This window comes from Orbicella franksi, chromosome 5 (assembly GCF_964199315.1).
Source record: "Orbicella franksi chromosome 5, jaOrbFran1.1, whole genome shotgun sequence".
In the NCBI taxonomy this organism is placed as follows: domain Eukaryota; kingdom Metazoa; phylum Cnidaria; class Anthozoa; order Scleractinia; family Merulinidae; genus Orbicella; species Orbicella franksi.
This window is the reverse complement of record NC_138149.1, coordinates 163,568-186,200: the sequence shown is the minus strand read 5'-3', so window position 1 is coordinate 186,200 and position 22,633 is coordinate 163,568.

The window sequence follows — 22,633 nt, the reverse complement described above, 5'->3', positions numbered from 1 at the left end:
CTTTTTGAACGCTCAGTTTTGAGCTTCTGGGCCGAAATATAGCTCCACTTCACTTTAAGAGTGAAAGAGTAGCCGAGACCGCCTTACGCCCATCGTAATTTTGACCAACTTCGGCTCGATTTCTTTGAACTTGGGGGATATTTTCCAGTGCCGCGGACTCTAAAGTAACTCCTGATGGCCTTGCTCTGGAGTGAAATGGACACAGCACAACTTTTTGAAGGCTCACTTTCGAGCTTCTGCGGGGAAATATTGCCCCAGTTCACTTTAAGAATGAAAGAGTAACCGGGACCGCCTTACGCGCATCGTGATTTTGACCAACTTTGGCTCGATTTCCCGGGAAATGGCGGATATTTTCCGGTACCGGGGACTCTAAACTAACTCCTGATTGCCTCCGTTTGCAGTGAAATGGACACAGCACAACTTTTTGAACGCTCACTTTTGAGCTTCTGGGCTGAAGCATAGCCCTACTTCACTTTAAGACTGAAAGACTAGCCGAGACCGCCTTACGCGCATCGTGATCTTGGGCTACTTCGGCTTGATTTCCCGGAACTTGGGAGATAATTCCCAGTCCTGGGCACTCTGAACTAATTCCTGATGGCCTTGGTTTTCAGTGAAATGGACACAGCCAAACTTTTTGAACGTTCACTTTCGAGCTTCCGGGCCGAAATATAGCCCAACTTCACTTTAAGACTGAAAGAGTAGCCGGCACCGCCTTACGCGCATGGTAATTTTGTCGAACTTTGGCTTGATTTCCTGGGACTTGCGGGATATTTTCCAGTCCCGGAAGCTCTAAACTAACTCCTGAATGCCTTGGTTTTTAGTGAAATGGACACAGGTAAAAGGAGCGCACGCTCGGTTTCCAGGTTGTAGGCCGAAATATAGCCCCACTTTATTTTAAGACTGAAAGTGTACACGAAACCGCCTTAAGCGCATCGAAATTTTTAGCCACTATGGCTCGATATGCCAAAACTTGGGGGATATTGTCCAGTCCCGGGGACTCTACCCTAACTCTTGATGGCCTTAGTTTTCAGTAAAATGGTCACAGGTAACAGGAGCGCACGCTCGGTGTCGAGCTTCTAGGCCGAAATGTAACCACAGTTCATTTTAAGACTGAAAGAGTAAACGAAACTGCCGTACGCCTATCGTAATTTTAAGAAAGTATGGCTCAATTTGCCGAAACTTGGAAGATAGCTTCCAGTCTCGAGGATTCTAAACTATCTCCTGATGGGCTTAGTTCTTAGTGAAATGGACACAGGTAAAAGGAGAGCACGCTCGGTGTCGAGCTTGTAGAACCGAAATAAAGCGCCACTTCATTTTCGGAGTAAACGAGTAGCCGAGACCGCTTACCCGCATCGTGAATTTGAGCATCTTTGGTTCGATTTGCCGCAATTCGGGCAATATTTTCCAGTCCCGAGGACTCTATGTTAACTCCTGGTGAACTTAGTTTGCAGTGATATGTACACAGGCAAAAGGAGCGCACGCTCGGTGTTGAGCTTCTCGGCCGAAATATAGCCCCACTTCATATTAAGACTGAAAGAGTAGCCGAGACCGCCTAACGCGCATCGTGATTTTGAGCAACTTTGGCTCGATCTGCCAGAATTTGGGAAATATTTTCCAGTCCCAAGGACTCTAAACTAACTCCTGATGGCCTAAGATGTCAGTGAAATGGACACAGGTAAAATTAGCGCACGCCCGGTCTCGAGCTTCTAGGTCGAAATATAGCCCCCCTTAATTTTAAGACTGAAAGAGTAGCCGAGACCGCCTTACGCGCATCGTGATTTTGGGCCACTTTTGCTCGATTTCCCGCAAGTTGGCGAATAATTTAAAGTCCCGGGGACGCTAAACTAACTCCCGATGACCTTGCTTTGCAGTTTAATGAACACAGCAAAACATTCTGAACGCTCACCTTCGAGCTTGAGTGCCGCAATATAGCCCTACTTAAATTTAAGGCTGAAAGAATAACCGTGAGCCCGTTACGCGCATCGTAATTTTCGTCAACTTCGGCGCCATTTCCTGGAACTTGGAGAATATTTTCCAGTTTCGGGAACTCTAAACTAACTCCTGATTGCCTTGGTTTGCAGTCAAATGGACACAGCAAAACTTTTTGAACGCTCACTTTCGAGCTTGTGGGCCTAAATATAGCCACACTTCACTTTAAGACTGAAACAGTAGCCGAGACCGCGTTACGCGCATCGTGATTTTGAGCAACTTCTGCTCGCTTTCCTGGAACTTGGGGCCGAAATTTAGTCCCAAAACTTAGGCCGAAACTTAGGCCGAAATTTAGTCCCACATCACTTACGACTTAAAGAGTAGCCGAGGCCGGCGTGCGCGCATCGTGAGTTTGACCAACTTCGGGTCGATATTGCGGAATTTGCGGGATATTTTGCAGTCCCTTGGACTCTAAACTATCTCTTGATGGCCTTGGTTTGCAGTGAAATGGAGACAGCAAAACTTTTTGAACGCTGACCTTCAAGCTTCTGGGCCGAAATATAGCCCACTTTACTTTAATACTGAAAAACTAGCCGAGATACCCTTACGCGCATCGTGATTTTGAAAAGCTTCGAATGGATTTCCCGGAACTTGGGGGATATTTTGCAGTCCCTTGGACGCTAAACTAAGTCCTGATGGCCTTGTTTTGAAGTCAAATGGACACAACAAAACTTTTTGAACGCTCACTTTCGAGCTTGTGGGCCGAAATATAGCCACACTTCACTTTAGGACTGACACAGTAGCCGAGACCACGTTACGCGCATCATGAATTTGATCAACTTCGGCTCGATTTCCCGGGACTTGGGCGATATTGTCCAGTCCCGGGGACTCTAAACTAACTTCTGATGGCCTTGGTTTGCACTGAAAGTCACAGAGCAAAACTTTTTAAACACTCACTTTCGAGCTTCTGGGCCGAAATGTAGCCCCACTTCACTTTAAGACTGAAAGAGTAGCCGAGACCACCTTACGCACATCGTGATTTTGACCAACTTCGGCTCGATTTACCGGAACTTGGGGGATATTTTCCAGTCCCGAGGACTCTTAAGTAACCCCTGATGGCCTTGGTTTGCATATAAATGAATACAGCAAAACTTTTCGAACGCTCATTTTTGAGCTTCTGGGCCGAAATATAGCCCCACTTCACTTAAAGACTGAAAGAGTAGCCGAGACCGTCTTACGCGCATCGTGATTTTGACCAACGTCTTCTCGATTTTCCGGAACTTGGGAGATACATTCCACTCCCGGGGACTTTAAACTAACTAGTGATAGCCTTGGTTTGCAGTGAAATAGACAAAGTAATTTTTTTTGAGCTTTGAGCTTGTGGGCCGAAATAGAGCCCGACTTTACTTTAAGACTGAAGGAGTAGCCGACACCGCCTTCAGCGCACCGTGATTTTGACCAACTTCGGCTCGATTTGCCGTAACTTGGGGGATATTTTCCAGTCTCGGGGACTCTAAACTAACTTCTGATTGTTCTGGTTTTCAGTGAAATGGACACAGCGAAACTTTTTGAACGCTCACTCTCGAGCTTCTGGACCGAAATATAGCCCCACTTTACTTAAAGACTGAAGGAGTAGCCGACAACGCCTTCAGCGCACCGTGATTTTGACCAACTCCGGCTCGATTTCCCGGAACTTGGGGGATATTTTCCAGTCCCGAGGACTCTAAACTAACTCCTGATGGCCTTGCTTTGCATTGCAATGGACAGAGCAAAACTTTTTGAACGCTCACTTTCGAGCTTGTGGGCCGAAATATAGCCACACTTTACTTTAAGACTGAAACAGTAGCCGAGACCGCATTTCGCGCATCGTGATTTTGATCAACATCGGCTCGCTTTCTCGGAACTTGGGGAATATTTTCCAGTCCCGGGGACCCTAAACTAACTTTTGATAGCTTTGGTTTGCAGTGAAATGCACACAGCAAAACTTTTTGAACGCTCACTTTCGAGCTTCGGGACAGAAATATAGCCCCACTTGACTTTAAGAGTGAAAGGGTAGCCGAGATCGCTTTGGGAGCATCGTGATTTTGACCAACTTCAACTCGATATTCCGCAACTTGGGGCATATTTTCTTGTCCCGGGGACGCTAAACTAACTCCTGATGGCCTTGGTTTGCAGTGAAATGAACACAGCAAAACTTTTTGAACGCTCACTTTCGGGCTTCTCGCCCGAAATATAGCCCCACTTCACTCTAAGACTGAAAGAGTAGCCCACACTACCTTACGCAAATCGTGATTTTGACCAACTTCGGCTCGATTTCCCGGAAGTTAGGGGATATTTTCCAGTCCCGGGAACTCTAAACTAGCTCCTGATGGCTTTTGTTTGCAGTCAAATAAACACAGGGAAACTTTTTGAACGCTCACTTTCAAGCTCCTGGCCAGGAATAAAGCCTCACTTCACTTTAAGCCTGAAACAGTAAGCGAGACCGCCTAACGCGCACCGTGATTTTGACCAACTTCGGCTAAGTTTCCCTGAACTTGGGGGGATATTTTCCAGTCCCGAAGACTCTTAAGTAACCTCTGATGGCCTTCGTTTGCATTGAAATGGATACAGCAAAACTTTTTGAAGCTCACTTTTGAGCTTCTGGGCCAAAATATAGCCCCACTTCACTTTAAGACTGAAAGACTAGCCAAGACCGTCTTGCGCGCATCGTGATTTTGAGCAACGTCTTCTCGATTTTCCGGAACTTGGGAAACATATTGCAGTGCCGGGGACTCTAAACTAACTCCTGATGGCCTTGGTTTGCAGTGAAATGGACACAGCAAATTTTTTGCAGCGCTCACTTTGGAGATTCTGGGCCGAAATAGGGCCCGACTTCACTTTAAGACTGAAAGAGTAGCCGAGGCCGCCTTAGGCGCATCGTGATTTTGACCAACTTCGGCTTGAGTTGCCAGAACTTAAAAGATATTTTCCACTCCCGGGGACTCTAAACTAACTCATGATGGCCTTGGTTTTCAGTGAAATTGAGAGAGGAAAACTTCTTGAACGCTCACTTTCGAGCTTCTGGACCGAAATATAACCCTACTTTACCTTCAGACTCAAAGAGTAGCCGAGACCGCCTTACGCGAATCGTTATTTTGACCAACTTCGTCTCGATTTGGCGGAACTTGGATATTTTCCAATTCCGGGGACTGTAAACTACTTCCTGAGGGCCTTGCTTTGCAGTGAAATGGGCACAGCATAACTTTTTGAACCCTCACTTTCGAGCTTCTGGGCCAAAATATACAGCCACGTCACTTTAAGACTAAAAGAGTAGCCGAGACTGCTTTACGCGCATCGTGATTTTCACAAACTTCGGCTCCATTTCCCGGAACTTGGGGGATATTTTGATGTCCCGGAGACTGTAAACTATCTCCTTATGTGGCTTGGTTTGCGGTGAAATGGACACAGCAAAACTTTTTGAACTTTCACTTTCGAGCTTCTGGGCCGAAATATAGCCCGAGTTCACTTTAAAAATGAAAGAATAGCCGAGACCGCCTTACGCGAATCGTGATTTTGACCAACTTTGGCTCGATTTCCCAAGAAATGGGGAATATTTTGCGGTACCGGGGACTCTAAAGTAACTCCTGATTGCCTTGGTTTGCATTGAAATGGAGAGAGCAACACTTTTTCAACGCTCCCCTTCGGGCTTCTGAGCCGAAATATAGCCCCACTTCAGTTTAAGACTGAAAGAGTAGCCGAGACCGTCTTACGCGCATCGTGATTTTGACCAACTTCGGCTCGATTTCCCGCAACTTCGGGGATATATTCAAGTTCAAAGGACTCTAAACTAACCCCTGAAGGCCTTGGTCTGCAGTGAAATGGACACAGAAAATTTTTTGGAACGCTTACTTTCGAAATTCTGGGCCGAAATATAGCCCCACTTCACTTTAAGACTGAAATAGTAGCCGGGACCGCCTTACGCGCATGGTAATGTTGACAAACTTCGGCTCAATTTCCCGCGACTTGGGGGACATTTTGATGTCCCGGACACTGTAAAGAATCTGCTGATGTGGCTTGGTTTCCGGTGAAATGGACACAGCAAAACTTTTTGAACTTTCACTTTCGAGCTTCTGGGCCGAAATATAGCCCCAGTTCACTTTAAGAATCAAAGAGTAGCCGAGACCGCCTTACGCGCATCGTGATTTTGACAAAATTGGGCTCGATTTCCCCGAACTTGGGCGATATTTTCCAGTCCCGAGCAGTCTAAACTAACTCCTGATGGCCTTGGTTTGCAGTGAAATGAACACAGCAAAACGTTTTGAAGTTTCACTTTCTAGCTTCTCGGCCGAAATATAGCCCCAGTTCACTTTAAGACTGAAAGAGTAGCCGAGACCGTCTTAGACGCATCGTGATTTTGACCAACTTCGGCTTGAGTTGCCAGAACTTAAGGGATATTTTTCAGTCCCGCGGACTCTAAACTAACTCATGATGGCCTTGGTTTTTAGTTAAATTGAGAGAGCAAAACTTTTTGAACGCTCACTTTCGAGCTTCTGGGCCGAAATATACAGCCACGTCACTTTAGGACTAAAAGAGTAGCCGAGACTGCTTTACGCGCATCGTGATTTTGACAAACTTCGGCTCGATTTCCCGCGACTTGGCGGATATTTTGATGCCCCGGACACTGTAAACAATCTGCTGATGTGGCTTGGTTTGCGGTGAAATGGACGCAGCAAAACTTTTTGAATTTTCACTTTCTAGCTTCTCGGCCGAAATATAGCCCCAGTTCACTTTAAGAATCAAAGAGTAGAAGAGACCGCCTTACGCGCATCGTGATTTTCACAAAATTCGGCTCGATTTCCCCGAACTTGGGCGATATTTTCCAGTCCCGAGCAGTCTAAACTAACTCCTGATGCCCTTCGTTTGCAGTGAAATGAACAAGGTAACACTTTTGAACGCTTATTTTCGAGCTTCTGGGCCGAAATATAGCCCCACTTTACTTTAAGACTGAAAGAGTAGCCGAGACCGTCTTACGAGCATCGTCCTTTTGACCAACTTCCGTTGGATTTCCCGGAACTTCGGGGATATATTCCAGTCCCGGGGACTCTAAACTAACTGCTGATGGCCTTGGTTTGCAGTGAAATGGACACAGCACATTTTTTTGAACGCTCACTTTCGAGCTTCTCGGCCGAAATAGAGCCCTACTTCACTTTAAGACTGAAAGAGTAGCCGAGACCGCCTTACGCGCATCGTGATTTTGACCAACTTCGGCTCGATTTGCCGGAAGTTGGCGAATATTTTCAATTCCCGGGGAAGCTAAAGTAACTTCCGATGGCCTTAGTTTGCAGTTAAATGGACACAGGAACACTTTTTGAACGCGCACTTTCGAGCTAGCTGGCCGAAATATAGCCCTACTTCTTTTTAAGACTGAAAGAGTAGGCGGGAGCGCCTTACGCGCATTGTGATTTTGAGGATCTTCGGCTAGATCTGGCGAAACTTGGGAGATATTTTCCAGTCCCAAAGTCTCTAAACTCACTCCTGATTGTCTAAGATGTGAGTGAAATAGACACAAAAATTTTTGAACCCTTACTTTCGAGCTTCTGGAGTTAAATCTAAGCCCACTTTACCTTAAGACTGAAAGAGTAGCCCAGACCCCCTTAAGCGCATGGTGATTTTGAGTAACTTCGGGTGGATTTCCCGTAACTTGGGGGATATTTCCAGTTCCTTTAACGCTAAACTAAGTCGTGATGACCTTGTTTTGCAGTGAAATGGACACAGCAAAACTTTTTAAACACTCAGTTTCGAGCTTCTGGGCCGAAATATTGCCCCTATTCACTTTAAGCCTGAAAGAGTAGCCGGCACCGCCGTACGCGCGTCGTGATTTTGACAAACTTCGGTTAAATTTACCGGAACTTGGGGGATATTTTCCAGTCCCGAGGACTCTAAACTGACTCCCGACGTCCTTGGTCTGCAGTAAAATGGACACAGGAAAACTTTTTGAACGCTCACTTTTGAGCGTTCTGGGCCGAAATATAGCTCCACTTCACTTTAAGAGTGAAAGAGTAGCCGAGACCGCCTTACGCCCATCGTAATTTTGACCAACTTCGGCTCGATTTCCCGGAACTTGGGGGATATTTTCCAGTCCTGCGGACTCCAAACTAACTCCTGATGGCCTTGCTCTGGAGTGAAATGGACACAGCACAACTTTTTGAAGGCTCACTTTCGAGCTTCTGGCGGGAAATATTGCCCCAGTTCACTTTAAGAATGAAAGAGTAACCGGGACCGCCTTACGCGCATCGTGATTTTGACCAACTTTGGCTCGATTTCCCGGGAAATGGGGGATATTTTCCGGTACCGGGGACTCTAAACTAACTCCTGATTGCCTTGGTTTGCAGTGAAATGGACACAGCACAACTTTTTGAACGCTCACTTTTGAGCTTCTGGGCTGAAGCATAGCCCTACTTCACTTTAAGACTGAAAGACTAGCCGAGACCGCCTTACGCGCATCGTGATTTTGGGCTACTTCGGCTCGATTTCCTTGAACTTGGGAGATAATTTCCAGTCCTAGGCACTCTGAACTAATTCCTGATGGCCTTGGTTTTCAGTGAAATGGACACAGCCAAACTTTTTGAACATTCACTTTCGAGCTTCTGGGCCAAAATATAGCCCCACTTCACTTTAAGACTGAAAGAGTAGCCGGGACCGCCTTACGCGCATGGTAATTTTGTCGAACTTCGGCTTGATTTCCTGGGACTTGGGGGATATTTTCCAGTCCCAGAAGCTCTAAACTAACTCCTGAATGCCTTGGGTTTTAGTGAAATTGACACACGTAAAAGGAGCGCAGCTCGGTTTCCAGGTTGTAGGCCGAAATATAGCCCCACTTTATTTTAAGACTGAAAGTGTACACGAAACCGCCTTAAGCGCATCGAAATTTTTAGCCACTATGGCTCGATATGCCAAAACTTGGGGGATATTTTCCAGTCCCAGGGACTCTACCCTAACTCTTGATGGCCTTAGTTTTCAGTAAAATGGTCACAGGTAACAGGAGCGCACGCTCGGTGTCGAGCTTCTAGGCCGAAATGTAGCCCCAGTTCATTTTAAGACTGAAAGAGTAAACGAAACTGCCGTACGCCTATCGTAATTTTAAGAAAGTATGGCTCAAATTGCCGAAACTTTGAGGATAGCTTCCAGTCTCGAGGATTCTAAACTATCTCCTGATGGACTTAGTTCTTAGTGAAATGGACACAGGTAAAAGGAGAGCACGCTCGGTGTCGAGCTTGTAGAACCGAAATATAGCCCCACTTCATTTTCGGAGTAAACGAGTAGCCGAGACAGCCTTAGGCGCATCGTGATTTTGAGCATCTTTGGCTCGATTTGCCGGAATTCGGGCAATATTTTCCAGTCCCGAGGACTCTATGTTAACTCCTGATGAACTTAGTTTTCAGTGATATGTACACAGGCAAAAGGAGCGCACGCTCGGTGTTGAGCTTCTCGGCCAAAATATAGCCCCACTTCATTTTAAGACTGAAAGAGTAGCCGAGACCGCCTTACGCACATCGTGATTTTGGGCCACTTTTGCTCGATTTCCCGCAAGTTGGCGAATAATTTAAAGTCCCGGGGACGCTAAACTAACTCCCGATGACCTTGCTTTGCAGTTTAATGAACACAGCAAAACATTCTGAACGCTCACCTTCGAGCTTGAGTGCCGCAATATAGCCCTACTTAAATTTAAGACTGAAAGAATAACCGAGAGCCCGTTACGCGCATCGTAATTTTCGTCAACTTCGGCGCCATTTCCTGGAACTTGGAGAATATTTTCAAGTTCCGGGGACTCTAAACTAACTCCTGATTGCCTTGGTTTGCAGTCAAATGGACAGAGCAAAACTTTTTGAACGCTCACTTTCGAGCTTGTGGGCCGAAATATAGCCACACTTTACTTTAAGACTGAAACAGTAGCCGAGACCGCATTTCGTGCATCCTGATTTTGATCAACTTCGGCTCGCTTTCCCGGAACTTGGGGAATATTGTCCAGTACCGGGGACCCTAAACTAAGTCCTGATGGCCTTGTTTTGAAGTGAAATGGACACAGCAAAACTTTTTGAACGCTCACTTTCTAGCTTGTGGGCCGAAATATAGGCACACTTGACTTTAAGACTGAAACAGTAGCCGAGACCACGTTACGCGCATCATGAATTTGATCAACTTCGGCTCGCTTTCCCGGAACTTGGGGAATATTTTCCAGTCCCGGGGACACTAAACTAAGTCCTGATGGCCTTGTTTTGAAGTGAAATGGACACAGCAAAACTTTTTGAACGCTCACTTTCTAGCTTGTGGGCCGAAATATAGGCACACTTGACTTTAAGACTGAAACAGTAGCCGAGACCGCGTTACGCGCATCATGAATTTGATCAACTTCGGCTCCAATTCCCGGGACTTGGGGGATATGTTCCACTCCCGCGGACTCTAAACTAAGTCCTGAAGGCCTTGGTTTGAAATGAAATGGACACAGCACAATTTTTTGAAAGCACACTTTTGAGATTCTGGGCCGAATTAAAGCCCCACTTCACTTAAGACTGAAAGAGTAAGCGAGACCGCCTTGCTCGCATCGTGAGTTTGACAAACTTCCGGTCGATATTCCGGAGTTTGGGGGATATTTTCCAGTCCCAGGAGCTGTAAACTAACTCCTCGTGGCCTTGGTTTGCAGTGAAATGGACAGAGGAAAACTTTTTGAACGCTCACCCTCGAGCTTCCTGGCCGAAATAAAGCCCCACTTTACTTTAAGACTTAAAGAGTAACCGAGACCACGTTACCCTAAACTAAATTTTGATAGCTTTGGTTTGCAGTGAAATGCACACAGCAAAACTTTTTGAACGCTCACTTTCGAGCTTTGGACAGAAATATAGCCCCACTTGACTTTAAGGCTGAAAGGATAGCCGAGACCGCTTTGGGAGCATCGTGATTTTGACCAACTTCAGCTCGATTTACCGGAACTTGGGGAATATTTTCCAGTGCCAGGGACGCTAAACTAACTCGTGATGGCCTTGTTTTTCAGTCAAAGAACACAGCAAAAGTTTTTGAAGGCTCACTTTCGGGCTTCTGGGCCGAAATATAGCCCCACTTCACTTTAAGACTGAAAGAGTAGCCGATACCGCATTTCCGGCATCGTGATTTTGATCAACTTCGGCTCGATTCCCCGAAACTTGGGGAATCTTTTTCAGACCCGGCGACTCTAAACTAACCCCTGAAGGCCTTGGTTTGCAGTGAAATGGACACAGCAAAACTTTTTCAACGCTCACTTTCGGGCTTCTGGCCCGAAATATAACCCCACTTCACTTTAAGACAGAAAGAGTAGCCGAGACCACTTTAGGGGCATCGTGGTTTTGACCAACCTCGGCTCAATTTCCCGGACCTTGGGGCATATTTTCTTGTCCCGGGGACGCTAAACTAACTCCTGATGCCCTTGGTTGCAGTAAAATGAACACAGCAAAACTTTTTGAACGCTCACTTTCGGGCTTCTCGCCCGAAATATAGCCCCACTTCACTCTAAGACTGAAAGAGTAGCCGACACTACCTTACGCAAATCGTGATTTTGACCAACTTCGGCTCGATTTCCCGGAAGTTGGGGGATATTTTCCAGTCCTGGGGACTCTAAACTTGCTCCTGATGGCTTTGGTTTGCAGTCAAATAAACACAGGGAAACTTTTTGAACGCTCACTTTCAAGCTCCTGGGCAGGAATAAAGCCTCACTTCACTTTAAGACTGAAACAGTAAGCGAGACCGCCTAACGCGCACCGTGATTTTGACCAACTTCGGCTAAATTTCCCTGAACTTGGGGGGATATTTTCCAGTCCCGAAGACTCTTAAGTAACCCCTGATGGCCTTGGTTTGCATTGAAATGGATACAGCAAAACTTTTTGAAGCTCACTTTTGAGCTTCTGGGCCAAAATATAGCCCCACTTCACTTTAAGACTGAAAGACTAGCCAAGACCGTCTTGCGCGCATCGTGATTTTGAGCAACGTCTTCTCGATTTTCCGGAACTTGGGAAATATATTGCAGTGCCGGGGCCTCTAAACTAACTCCTGATGGCCTTGGTTTGCAGTGAAATGGACACAGCAAATTTTTTGCAGCGCTCACTTTGGAGATTCTGGGGCGAAATAGGGCCCCACTTCACTTTAAGACTGAAAGAGTAGCCGAGGCCGCCTTAGGCGCATCGTGATTTTGACCAACTTCGGCTTGAGTTGCCAGAACTTAAAATATATTTTCCACTCCCGGGGACTCTAAACTAACTCATGATGGCCTTGGTTTTCAGTGAAATTGAGAGGAAAACTTTTTGAACGCTCACTTTCGAGCTTCTGGACCGAAATATACAGCCACGTCACTTTAAGACTCAAAGAGTAGCCGAGACTGCTTTACGCGCATCGTGATTTTGACAAACTTCGGCTCGATTTCCTGGGAATTGGGGGGATATTTTGATGTCCCGGAGACTGTTAACAATCTGCTGATACGGCTTGGTTCGCGGTGAAATGGACACAGCAAAACTTTTTGAACTTTCACTTTCGAGCTTCTGGGCCGAAATATAGCCCAATTCACTTTAAGAATCAAAGAGTAGCCGAAACCGCCTTACGCGCATCGTGATTTTGACAAAATTCGGCTCGATTTCCCCGAACTTGGGCCATATTTTCCAGTCCCGAGGAGTCTAAACTAACTCCTGATGGCCTTGGTTTGATGTGAAATGAACACAGCAAAACTTTTTGAACTTTCACGTTCTAGCTTCTCGGGCGAAATATAGCCCCAGTTCACTTTAAGAATCAAAGAGTAGCCGAGACCGTCTTACGCGCATCGTGATTTTGACAAAATTCGGCTCGATATCCCCGAACTTGGGCGATATTTTCCAGTCGCGAGCAGTCTAAACTAACTCCTGATGGCCTTGGTTTGCAGTGAAATGAACAAGCTAATACTTTTTGCACGCTTATTTTCGAGCTTCTGGGATGAAATATAGCCCCACTTCACTTTCAGACTAAAAGAGTAGGCGAGACCACCTTACGCGCATCGTGATTTTGAGCAACTTCCGCTCGATTTTCTAGAATTTTGGCGATATTTTCAAGTCCTGGGGACTCTAAACTAACTCCTGATGGCGTTGCTTTGATGTGAAATGGACGCAGGAAAACTTTTTGAACGCTCAGTTTCGAGCTTCTGGGCCGAAATACAACCGTACTTCACTTTAAGACCGAAATAGTAGCCGCGACCTCCTTACGAGCATCGTGATTTTGACCCAGTTCAGCTCGATCTCCCGGAACTTGGGGGATATTTTCCAGTCCGGGGGACTTTCAACTAACTCCTGATGGCCTTGGTTTGCAGTTAAATGCACAAAGCGTAAGTTTCTAAGGTTCACTTTCGAGCTTCTGGGCCGAAATATAGCCCCACTTTACTTTAAGACTGAAACAGTAGCCGACACCACGTTTTGCGCATCGTGATTTTGAGCAACTTCGGCTCCATATTCCGGAACTAAGGGGATATATTCCAGTTCTGAGGACTCCAAACTAATTCCTGATGGCCTTGGTTTGCAGTGAAATGGACAGAGCAAAACTTTTTGAACGCTCACCTTCGAGCTTCCTGGCCGAAATAAAGCCCGACTTTACTTTAAGACATAAAGAGTAACCGAGACCACCTTACGCGCATTGTGATTTTGACAAACTTCGGGTGGATCTCCCGGAACTTGGGGAACATTTTCCAGTCCCTTGGACGCTAAACTAAATCCTGATAGCCTTGTTTTGAAGTGAAATGGACACAGCAAAACTTTTTGAACGCTCACTTTCGAGCTCGTGGGCCGAAATATAGCCACACTTTACTTTAAGTCTGAAACAGTAGCCGAGACCGCATTTCGCGCATCGTGATTTTGATCAATTTGGGCTCGCTTTCCCGGAACTTGGGGAATATTTTCCAGTCCCGGAGACGCTTAACTAACTTTTGATAGCTTTGGTTTGGAGTGAAATGCACACAGCAAAACTTTTTGAACGCTCACTTTCGAGTTTCTGGACAGAAATATAGCCCCACTTGACTTTAAGACTGAAAGGGTAGCCGAGACCGCTTTGGGAGCATCGTGATTTTGACCAACTTCAGCTCGATTTACCGGAACTTGGGGAATATTTTCCAGTGCCAGGGACGCTAAACTAACTCGTGATGGCCTTGTTTTTCAGTCAAAGAACACAGCAAAACTTTTTTAACGCTTACTTTCGGGCTTCTGGGCCGAAATATAGCCCCACTTCACTTTAAGACTGAAACGGTCGCCGATACCGCATTTCGCGCATCGTGATTTTGATCAACTTCGGCTCGATTCCCCAGAACTTGGGCAATCTTTTTCAGTCCCGGGGACTCTAAACTAACCCCTGAAGGCCTTGGTTTGCAGTGAAATGGACACAGCAAAACTTTTTGAAGCTCACTTTTCAGCTTCTGGGCCGAAATATAGCCCCACTTCACTTTAAGACTGAAAGACTAGCCAAGACCGTCTTGCGCGCATCGTGATTTTGAGCAACGTCTTCTAGATTTTCCGGAACTTGGGAAATATATTGCAGTCCCGGAGACTCTAAACTAACTCCTGATGGCCTTGGTTTGCAGTGAAATGGACACAGCAAATTTTTTGCAGCGCTCACTTTGGAGATTCTGGGGCGAAATAGGGCCCCACTTCACTTTAAGACTGAAAGAGTAGGCGAGGCCGCCTTAGGCGCATGGTGATTTTGACCAACTTCGGCTTGAGTTGCCAGAACTTAAAAGATATTTTCCACTCCCGGGGACTCTAAACTAACTCATGATGGCCTTGGTTTTCAGTGAAATTGAGAGAGGAAAACTTCTTCAACGCTCACTTTCGAGCTTCTGGACCGAAATATAGCCCTACTTCACTTTCAGACTCAAAGAGTAGCCGAGACCGCCTTACGCGAATCGTTATTTTCACCAACTTCGTCTCGATTTGCCGGAGCTTGGAGGATATTTTCCAGTTCCGGGGACTGTAAACTACTTCCTGAGGACCTTGCTTTCCAGTGAAATGGGCTCAGCATAACTTTTTGAACGCGCACGTTCGAGCTTCTGGGCCAAAATATACAGCCACGTCACTTTAAGACTAAAAGAGTAGCCGAGACTGCTTTACGCGCATCGTGATTGTCAAAAACTTCGGCTCGATTTCCCCGAACTTGGGGGCTATTTTGATGTCCCGAAGATTGTTAACTATCTCCTGATGTGGCTTGGTTCGCGGTGAAATGGACACAGCAAAACTTTTTGAACTTTCACTTTCGAGCTTCTGGGCCGAAATATAGCCCCAGTTCACTTTAAGAATGAAAGAATAGCCGAGACCGCCTTACGCGCATTGTGATTTTGACCAACTTTGGCTCGATTTCCCAAGAAATGGGGAATATTTTCCGGTACCGGGGACTCTAAAGTAACTCGTGATTCCCTTGGTTTGCATTGAAACGGAGAGAGCAAAACTTTTTCAACGCTCCCCTTCGGGCTTCTGAGCCGAAATATAGCCTCACTTCAGTTTAAGACTGAAACAGTAGCCGAGACCGTCTTACGCGCATCGTGATTTTGACCAATTTCGGCTCGATTTCCCGAAACTTCGGGGATATATTCAAGTTCCAAGGACTCTAAACTAACTCCTGATGGCCTTGGTCTGCAGTGAAATGGACACAGCAAATTTTTTGCAGCGCTCACTTTTGAGCTTCTGGGCCGAAATATAGCCCCACTTCACTTTAAGACTGAAAGAGTAGCCGAGGCCGCCTTAGGCGCATTGTGATTTTGACCAACTTCGGCTTGAGTTGCCAGAACTTAAAAGATATTTTCCACTCCCGGGGACTCTAAACTAACTCATGATGGCCTTGGTTTTCAGTGAAATTGAGAGAGGAAAACTTTTTGAACGCTCACTTTCGAGCTTCTGGACCGAAATATAGCCCTACTTCACTTTCAGACTCAAAGAGTAGCCGAGACCGCCTTACGCGAATCGTTATTTTCACCAACTTCGTCTCGATTTGGCGGAACTTGGAGGATATTTTCCAGTTCCGGGGACTGTAAACTACTTCCTGAGGGCCTTGCTTTGCAGTGAAATGGGCACAGCATAACTTTTTGAAGGCTCACTTTCGAGCTTCTGGGCCAAAATATACAGCCACGTCACTTTAAGACTAAAAGAGTAGCCGAGACTGCTTTACGCGCATCGTGATTTTCAAAAGATTCGGCTCGATTTCCCCGAACTTGGGGGCTATTTTGATGTCCCGGAGATTGTTAACTATCTCCTGATGTGGCTTGGTTCGCGGTGAAATGGACACAGCAAAACTTTTTGAACTTTCACTTTCGAGCTTCTGGGCCGAAATATAGCCCCAGTTCACTTTAAGAATGAAAGAATAGCCGAGACCGCCTTACGCGCATCGTGATTTTGACCAACTTTGGCTCGATTTCCCAAGAAATGGGGAATATTTTCCGGTACCGGGGACTCTAAAGTAACTCGTGATTCCCTTGGTTTGCATTGAAACGGAGAGAGCAACACTTTTTCAACGCTCCCCTTCGGGCTTCTGAGCCGAAATATAGCCTCACTTCAGTTTAAGACTGAAACAGTAGCCGAGACCGTCTTACGCGCATCGTGATTTTGACCAAATTCGGCTCGATTTCCCGAAACTTCGGGGATATATTCAAGTTCCAAGGACTCTAAACTAACTCCTGATGGCCTTGGTCTGCAGTGAAATGGACAGAGCAAATTTTTTGCAGCGCTCACTTTGGAGATTCTGGGGCGAAATAGGGCCCCACTTCACTTTAAGACTGAAAGAGTAGCCGAGGCCGCCTTAGGCGCATCGTGATTTTGACCAACTTCGGCTTGAGTTGCCAGAACTTAAAAGATATTTTCCACTCCCGGGGACTCTAAACTAACTCATGATGGCCTTGGTTTTCAGTGAAATTGAGAGAGGAAAACTTTTTGAACGCTCACTTTCGAGCTTCTGGACCGAAATATAGCCCTACTTTACTTTCAGACTCAAAGAGTAGCCGAGACCGCCTTACGCGAATCGTTATTTTCACCAACTTCGTCTCGATTTGGCGGAACTTGGAGGATATATTCCAGTTCCGGAGACTGTAAACTACTTCCTGAGGGCCTTGCTTTGCAGTGAAATGGGCACAGCATAACTTTTTGAACGCTCACTTTCGAGCTTCTGGGCCAAAATATACAGCCACGTCACTTTAAGACTAAAAGAGTAGCCGAGACTGCCTTACGCGCATCGTGATTTTCAAAAACTTCGGCTCGATTTCCCCGAACTTGGGGGCTATTTTGATGTCCCGGAGATTGTTAACTATCTCCTGATGTGGCTTGGTTCGCGGTGAAATGGACACAGCAAAACTTTTTGAACTTTCACTTTCGAGCTTCTGGGCCGAAATATAGCCCCAGTTCACTTTAAGAATGAAAGAATAGCCGAGACCGCCTTACGCGCATCGTGATTTTGACTAACTTTGGCTCGATTTCCCAAGAAATGGGGAATATTTTCCGGTACCGGGGACTCTAAAGTAACTCGTGATTCCCTTGGTTTGCATTGAAACGGAGAGAGCAACACTTTTCAACGCTCCCCTTCGGGCTTCTGAGCCGAAATATAGCCCCACTTCAGTTTAAGACTGAAACAGTAGCCGAGACCGTCTTACGCGCATCGTGATTTTGACCAAATTCGGCTCGATTTCCCGAAACTTCGGGGATATATTCAAGTTCCAAGGACTCTAAACTAACTCCTGATGGCCTTGGTCTGCAGTGAAATGGACACAGAAAATTTTTTTGAACGCTTACTTTCGAAATTCTGGGCCGAAATATAGCCTCAATTCACTTTAAGACTGAAAGAGTAGCCGAGACCGCCTTAGACGCATCGTGATTTTGACCAACTTCGGCTTGAGTTGCCAGAGCTTAAGGGATATTTTTTAGTCCCACGGACTCTAAACTAACTCATGATGGCCTTGGTTTTCAGTTAAATTGACACAGTAAAACTTTTTGGACTTTCACTTTCGAGCTTCTCGGCCGATATATAGCCCCAGTTCACTTTAAGAATCAAAGAGTAGCCGAGACCGCCTTACGCGCATCGTGATTTTGACAAAATTGGGCTCGATTTCCGCGAACTTGGGCGATATTTTCCAGTCCCGAGCAGTCTAAACTAACTCCTGATGGCCTTGGTTTGCAGTGAAATGAACAAGGTAACACTTTTTGAACGCTTATTTTCGAGCTTCTGGGATGAAATATAGCCCCACTTCACTTTAAGACTGAAAGAGTAGGCGAGACCGCCTTACGCGCATCGTGATTTTGAGCAACTTCCGCTCGATTTTCTAAAATTTTGGCGATATTTTCAAGTCCCGGGGACTCTAAAGTAACTCCTGATGGCATTGGTTTGATGTGAAATGGACGCCGGAAAACTTTTTAAACGCTCAGTTTCGAGCTTCTGGGCCGAAATACAACCCTACTTCACTTTAAGACTGAAAGAGTAAGTAGCCGAGACCTCCTTACGAGCATCGTGATTTTGACCCGGTTCAGCTCGATTTCCCGAAACTTGGGGGATATTTTCCAGTCCGGGGGACTTTAAACTAACTCCTGATGGCCTTGGTTTGCAGTTAAATGCACAAAGCGTAACTTTTCAAAGGTTCACTTTCGAGCTTCTGGGCCGAAATATAGCCCCACTTTACTTTAAGACTGAAAGAGTAGCCGAGACCGTCTTACGCGCATCGTGATTTTGACCAACTTCCGTTCGATTTCCCGGAACTTCGGGGATATATTCCAGTCCCGGGGACTCTAAACTAACTGCTGATGGCCTTGGTTTGCAGTGAAATGGACACAGCACATTTTTTTGAACGCTCACTTTCGAGCTTCTCGGCCGAAATATAGCCCTACTTTACTTTAAGACTGAAAGAGTAGCCGAGACCGCCTTACGCGCATCGTAATTTTGACCAACTTCGGCTCGATTTGCCGGAAGTTGGCGAATATTTTCGATTCCCGGGGAAGCTAAACTAAGTGCCGATGGCCTTAGTTTGCAGTTAAGTGGACACAGCAAAACTTTTTGAGCGCTCACTTTCGAGCTTATGGCTCGAAATATAGCCCCACTTAGCTTTAAGACTGAAAGAGTAGCCGAGACAGCCTTACGCGCATCGTGATTTTGGGATACTTCGGCTCGATTTCCCGGAAATAGGGGGATATTTTCCAGTCCCGGGGACTCTAAACTAACTCTTGATGGCCTTGGTTTCCAGTGAAATGGACACAGGAACACTTTTTGAACGCGCACTTTCGAGCTTGCTGGCCGAAATATAGCCCTAGTTCTTTTTAAGACTGAAAGAGTAAGCGGGAGCGCCTTACGCGCATTGTGATTTTGAGGATCTTCGGCTCGATCTGGCGAAACTTGGGAGATATTTTCCAGTCCCAAAGTCTCTAAACTCACTCCTGATTGTCTAAGATGTGAGTGAAATAGACACAAAAATTTTTGAACCCTTACTTTCGAGCTTCTAGAGTTAAATCTAAGCCCACTTTACCTTAAGACTGAAAGTGTAGCGGAGACCCCCTTAAGCGCATGTTGATTTTGAGTAACTTCGGGTGGATTTCCCGTAACTTGGGGGATATTTCCAGTTCTTTTGACGCTAAACTAAGTCGTGATGGCCTTGTTTTGCAGTGAAATGGACACAGCAAAACTTTTTAAACACTCAGTTTCGAGCTTTTGGGCCGAAATATTGCCCTAATTCACTTTAAGGCTGAAAGAGTAGCCGAGACCGCCCTACGCACGTCGTGATTTTGACCAACTTCGGTTAAATTTCTTGGAACTTAGGGGATATTTTCCAGTCCCGGGGACCCTAAACTGACCCCCAACGTCCTTCGTCTGCAGTAAAATGGACACAGCAAAACTTTTTGAACGCTCACTTTTGAGCTTCTGGGCCGAAATATAGCTCCACTTCACTTTAAGAGTGAAAGAGTAGCCGAGACCGCCTTACGCCCATCGTAATTTTGACCAACTTCGGCTCTATTTCCGGGAACTTGGGGGATATTTTCCAGTCCCGCGGACTCTGAAGTAGCTCCTGATGGTCTTGCTCTGGAGTGAAATGGACACAGCACAACTTTTTGAACGCTCACTTTCGAGCTTCTGGGGGGAAATATTGCCCCAGTTCACTTTAAGAATGAAAGAGTAACCGGGACCGCCTTACGCGCATCGTGATTTTGACCAACTTTGGCTCGATTTCCCGGGAAATGGGGGATATTTTCCGGTACCGGGGACTCTAAACTAACTCCTGATTTCCTCGGTTTGCAGTGAAATGGACACAGCACAACTTTTTGAACGCTCACTTTTGAGCTTCTGGGCCGAAGCATAGCCCTACTTCAGTTTTAGACTGAAAGACTAGCCGAGACCGCCTTACGCGTATCGTGATTTTGACCAACTTTGGCTCGATTTCCCGGGAAATGGGGGATATTTTCCGGTACCGGGGACTCTAAACTAACTCCTGATTTCCTCGGTTTGCAGTGAAATGGACACAGCACAACTTTTTGAACGCTCACTTTTGAGCTTCTGGGCCGAAGCATAGCCCTACTTCAGTTTTAGACTGAAAGACTAGCCGAGACCGCCTTACGCGCATCGTGATTTTGACCAACTTTGGCTCGATTTCCCGGGAAATGGGGGATATTTTCCGGTACCGGGGACTCTAAACTAACTCATGATTTCCTCGGTTTCCAGTGAAATGGACTCAGCCAAACTTTTTGAACGTTCACTTTCGAGCTTCTGAGCCGAACCATAGCCCCACTTCACTTTAAGACTGAAAGAGTAGCCAAGATCGCCTTACGCGCATCGTGATTTTGACCATTTTCGGATCGATTTCTCGGAACTTGGGCGATATTTTCCAGTCCCTGGGACTCTAAACTAAGTCCTGATGGCCTTGTTTTGAAGTGAAATGGACACAGCAAAACTTTTTGAACGCTCACTTTCTAGCTTGTGGGCCGAAATATAGGCACACTTGACTTTAAGACTGAAACAGTAGCCGAGACCACGTTACGCGCATCATGAATTTGATCAACTTCGGCTCTAATTCCCGGGACTTGGGGGATATGTTCCAGTCCCGGGGACTCTAAAGTAACTCCTGATGGCCTTGGTTTGCATTGAAATGGACACAGCACAATTTTTTGAATGCACACTTTCGAGATTCTGGGCCGAAATATAGCATTACTTCACTTAAGACTGAAAGAGTAGCCGAGACCGCCTTGCTCGCATCGTGAGTTTGACAAACTTCTGGTCGATATTCCGGAACTTGGGGGATATTTTCCAGTCCCAGGAGCTCTAAACTAACTCTTCATGGCCTTGGTTTGCAGTGAAATGGACAGAGCAAAACTTTTTGAACGCTCACCTTCGAGCTTCCTGGCCGAAATAAAGCCCAACTTTACTTTAAGACTTAAAGAGTAACCGAGACCACCTTACGCGCATTGTGATTTTGACAAACTTCGGGTGGATCTCCTGGAACTTGGGGAACATTTTCCAGTCCCTTGGACCCTAAAGTAAGTCCTCATGGCCTTGTTTTGCAGTGAAATGGACACAGCAAAACTTTTTGAACGCTCACTTTCGAGCTTGTGGACCGAAATATAGCCATACTTTACTTTAAGACTGAAAAAGTAGCGAAGACCGCATTTCGCGCATCGTGATTTTGATCAACTTGGGCTCGCTTTCCCGGAACTTGGGGAATATTTTCCAGTCCCGGGGACCCTAAACTAACTTCTGATAGCTGTGGTTTGCACTGAAATGCGCACAGGATAAATTTTTTAACGCCCACTTTGGAGCTTCTGGGCCGAAATATAGCCCCACTTCACTTTAAGACTGAAAGAATAGCCGAGATCGCCTTACGCACATCGTGATTTTGACCATTTTCGGATCGATTTCTCGGGACTTGGACGATATTTTCCAGTATCGGGGACTCTAAACTAACTCCTGATCGCCTTGCTTTGCATTGAAATGGACAGAGCAAATGTTTTTGAACCCTCACTTTCGAGCTTGTGGGCCAAAATACAGCCACACTTTACTTTAAGACTGAAACAGTAGCCGAGACCGCATTTCGCGCATCGTGAGTTTGATCAACTTCGGCTCGCTTTCCCAGAACTTGGGGAATATTTTCCAGTCCCGGGGACACTAAACTAAGTCCTGATGGCCTTGTTTTGAAGTGAAATGGACACAGCAAAACTTTTTGAACGCTCACTTTCTAGCTTGTGGGCCGAAATATAGGCACACTTGACTTTAAGACTGAAACAGTAGCCGACACCACGTTACGCGCATCATGAATTTGATCAACTTCGGCTCTAATTACCGGGACTTGGGGGATATGTTCCAGTCCCGGGGACTCTAAACTAACTCCTGATGGCCTTGGTTTGCATTGAAATGGACACAGCACAATTTTTTGAATGCACACTTTCGAGATTCTGGGCCGAGGTATAGCCCCACTTCACTTAAGACTGAAAGAGTAGCCGAGACCGCCTTGCTCGCATCGTGAGTTTGACAAACTTCCGGTCGATATTCCGGAACTTGGGAGATATTTTCCAGTCCCAGCAACTCTAAACTAACTCCTCATGGCTTTGGTTTGCAGTGAAATGGACAGAGCAAAACTTTTTGAACGCTCACCTTCGAGCTTCCTGGCCGAAATAAAGCCCAACTTTACTTTAAGACTTAAAGAGTAACCGAGACCACCTTACGCGCATTGTGATTTTGACAAACTTCG